This window comes from Cryptomeria japonica, chromosome 6, assembly GCF_030272615.1.
Source record: "Cryptomeria japonica chromosome 6, Sugi_1.0, whole genome shotgun sequence".
Lineage (NCBI taxonomy): Eukaryota > Viridiplantae > Streptophyta > Pinopsida > Cupressales > Cupressaceae > Cryptomeria > Cryptomeria japonica.
In genome coordinates, this window is record NC_081410.1 from 677,505,574 (window position 1) to 677,509,962 (window position 4,389).

The 4,389-nt window shown below is 37.0% G+C and overlaps 1 non-coding gene across 1 annotated transcript; it reads left to right on the plus strand.

Annotated features, from left to right (window-relative positions):
* Positions 1 to 2,100: 2,100 nt before the first annotated feature.
* Positions 2,101 to 2,171, plus strand: TRNAV-AAC (transfer RNA valine (anticodon AAC)). Its single transcript has one exon. It is a non-coding gene; the product is annotated as a tRNA-Val (tRNA).
* The last annotated feature ends 2,218 nt before the right edge of the window (positions 2,172 to 4,389 follow it).

Genomic DNA, 4,389 nt, shown 5'->3' on the forward strand with positions numbered 1-4,389 from the left:
GATTATAGAGATGATTCAGGCACTCACCAATGATACATCACATGGTGGAGGAGGACATACCCTAGAGCCATTTTCCTAGTAGACTTCCCTAGAGGCAACTCCAAACCATGGAGACAATCAGGCAATAGAGAGGGATCCAATGCATCTAAGGAGGATTCAAATGATCAGGGTGATGAAACAAAGGAGCATGAGGTAGGCGAAGACAGAGGCAATCCTGATACCAGAGAGGGAGATCAGGATGGAGATGATGATGATGAGGAGGATGAGGAGGAGGTGGAGGAGGATGAGGATGAGGATGAGGAGAACGAGTCAGGTGCAGTTCATCACTTGAGAGAGCATACGAGAGCCCTAGATCCACCAAGTCTCCCAGGGTGGGCAGAGAAGGATCCCATAAGGGTTCCTAATCTTGATCCTCATCGTCCTATATCGACTATACAGAGATAATATGAGCGGGGAGAGCCAAGCGGGTCCCAGTCTCATGCAGTCGCTATCCATGATCCTCATTGGCAAGAGGGAGATCCAGGTAATGTGCTCTTTTATTTATTAACATATGCATTCTACGTGCTTTAAATTTGATGATATAGAATGTTATTGATGAAAACTTTCTCTCTATCTTGTAGCTAGCATCCAAGAGTGGCATTCTCTGATTTAGAATGCAGTGATAGACCTTATTGTTACTACACATGTACAGGTACCGCACAAACCCCAGAGGAGTGCAGGACAACTCAAGGACCTTTTCTCCCCTATTCGGACGAAGGTGGAGAACCTACAAGATATATTACAATAGACAGAGCATGATCTAGCAGCGACGCAAATAAAGGCAGCCACATACCGAGGAATCATGATGGAGAGAGATCGCAGGAGCTCCTCACAGAGTCATTAGCAGTCCGTATCACGATACAGCCCCCATGAGGCCATCTGCATGGCCAGATCAGGAGGGGGAATACAACCACCATCCTCTTGTTACTAGTCCTAGGGATAGGAGATGATTTTGATGTATTGATGTATATATGATGATACTCATATTTATGTTATTTTTAATGCTTTTACAATGTACACATTGCTTAGATTAGAAGTAACATATGAGTAATGAGAATGTATATCTGATTTAATTTCCATGTGATTGATTTCTCAATACTTCATGATTAAATTGATACATGTGTGATTTAATTAAATAACCAATTATTTAATCAAATGTTACTGTGATGATGTAAAAGAAGAATGTATTAAGCATGAGAACTAAATGACTAATGTGATTTAACTAACTCTAATTAGACACAACATGATATAATTATACTTAAAACATAAGAAATTGTATAACATGCTAGCATATATGAAAATGTAAATCAATAATAACTTACATAAAAAAGAATCCAAGAAAAACAATATAGTAATGAAACATGTTTGTCAAGAATGAAGTAATGTAGACCTGTGGATTTGTCAATATTTTCTTTTGATTACAATGAGATTTGTCTCTCTTGTAATTTACTTTCATTGCCTTTTCTGTTACATCAAACTATATATGCATTTGATTCTGAAACTTTGATTTTAGAAATAATTTGTATTTGGAAAGAACTCTGCTGCTAACTCTTTATCTGGATATTCTGATCCCCCTTGTCCTTTGAGGCATGAGAGAGATTCGATCAATATCCAAAGCATTTTTATCTATTGGAAAGGGTATTTTCATGGGTGTGGATAATTAAAATGTAATTTACTTGTCTTTATTCACTTCATTATAAATCTGTTATGCACATCTGTGTCATGGCTATGAGTAGATGTTAGTTGCCTTTCTTGCTTTTCGGTTAAAAGCATATTCAAAAAATATACATTTTTATCCAATGAAGGGAGCTATACCTTCATATCAAAATTCAGAGAGCACTTGCACTCAACATTGCAAGTGAATCAACTGTCGATTCTTATTTTTGTCTTTCAATATGGGCATTTGGAAGTCATTTTTGAAAGGTATTTAAGAAGGACAAATCTGTTAACCAATAGATTTTTGACGACTCTACTGGGGACTCGAAAATGAAAGATCAGTGCTTTCTTTTGTTGGTGTTGGAAATAAGCCACACCCGGACCGACGATGGACTGGTCCAAGAGGGGCCAGTAGCTCAGTGGTAGAGCACTCTAGCAACGTTGGAAGGTCCTAGGTTCGAGTCCTAGCTGGTCCATGTCTCAACATGATATCAGAGCCAGGTCCAGGCTAGGAGCCCCAAGCACACGAGAGGTGTGGATTAAGGGGGGGATGTTGGTGTTGGAAATAAGCCACACCTAGACTGACGATGGACTGGTCCAAGCGGGGCCAGTAGCTCAGTGGTAGAGCACTCCAGTAGCGTTGGAAGGTCCTAGGTTCGAGTCCTAGCTTGTCCATGTCTCAACATCTTTCCTCAGCTTTATTAAATATCTCTATGTATGCAGATTTGGCGACTCTGTTAAATCATCATGCAAAATCAAAAGGTTGCAAGATTGGGGAAACTACCAAATCCCACCATCTTGGAAATTCTTGAGATGGATGATAAAGTGATGCACGACTTTTAGTATCGCTACAAAGAAACTATTAGTGAAGTTGTAAAAACAAAGAAAAGTATGAAAGATGACCATGTATCTGCACTCTTATGGATGAGCCTATGCACTCGGTTTCATAAGTTGAAAGAGATGGAAGAAAGAACAAATTTGTTGCAAGCACATGAAGAGAGAATATCACAACTTAAAAAGGAATTAAGAGTTGATGATGAGGATACTCCAGCTATTTCATTTTCTTTTCATTCTTACAACTATCCATTCTTTAGTGAGAAAGAAATCCAAGGAGCAATGATTCAACCTCATGAAGATTTAACATATGATCAAGACAACATTGGAGGTCTTGTGAGCTTGAATGATAAAGATTCATTGAAATCTTTTTCCTCTCCAGAAGTAGAAAGTTTTAGTTTTAAAATTATTGAAAATTAGCTTGTCCCAGCAAGTTTTAAAGATGAAAGTTTTCAGATTAACACACAGTCAGAATATGCAGCCTTCAATTTTATAAAAGAAGATGGTAAGAATTATTCTTTGCAAGATTTTAATGAATCTATTCAGGAGTCATTTCACTTTTAAGATACGATGATATTATTTTGAAGGTTTATTTAGTGAGGCTTGTGTTAGAAATAAAACAAAATCTTGCTCTGTTGAAGATTTTTTTGAAAATATGAAAGAAAAAGAAGCTTTTGAAATGAATCTAGAGCAAGAAAGCTGCCAAGTTGTTAAAGCATTGCAGTTTCCAAAAAATTTTAGAAGTTTTGAACGATATTTTTTTCTGTGAAGAGGAAGTGATATGTCAATTTTTGTCATCCATTAAAGGAGAAAGATCTTCTACAGTAAGCTTAGGTATTGATGCATTTCACACTTTGGTTGTGGATAGGGGCTTTTCAGATTTGATTGCAATAAAGAAAGATGGAGTTTTTTCAGCTAATGTAGATCCTATGCTTGATGAAGTCTTTCTTTATTCCAAGCTCGGTATAAATGCTGAAATTCCTGTTAAGAGTGGTGATTTTAATAGTAGAAATTCTAAAGATGATGCAGCCATTCTTGCAAAAATTTATGACTGTTATTATTTGCAATCAAAAATAGAAAAATGCTTGAATAGTACCATGCAGACAGTTCAAGAAAATTTAGAAATTTATGATGAAAGGTGGCTTTTTGAAGATGAGCATATATACAGGTTTTCTTTGCACATAATTAATTTGAGATTTAGCAGTGAAACAGTCTCCAGAGGGTTATTATTCTTACCTACATTTCATGGTCACAATCACTTGCTAAGGAAAGGCTCATATTTTTCCTAGCCAGTTAACAATTTTGCATGAGCAGCATGGAGTTTTAGTGTGGTAAAAGGATTTCCCACCCTTGTACATATTTGTAATTAAATTTTTGGTGTGATCTAGGTGTAGTTTGTCTTAGTTTTCAGCCTTGGTTTAGTGTGGGTTTTGGCTTGCTAGTTTTGTCTTGTTGCCTCTTCCACCCTCTCTTTAAGAAGCTCCCCATGCTCTATTTCTCCTTGAGTCTATTACCCAATGGATGCTAGGCTCTCCCAGAGACATTCTGGATTTTCCTAGTCCTTTACAGTTTTGGTCCCCAATCAGAGCCAATGCTACCCTTATATTTTTTCTCATGCCTAAAGCCTCATAATCACCTATTGTTAATATTTTAATGCTGAAGTTTTTATTGCCAATATCCATGTCGGCTGGGAGATTTTAATTGTTTTATCTTTCGGGTACCCATATACGCAAATAATTAAATCCCATGTCTTATGTGTTCTATGCAAAAATGATTTCTGGGTTATGCTCTACTTGGTTGATTTATTCTACACTTAAAATTTCATAAGAACTGGAGCCCTCAATAAAAAGTTATGCATGT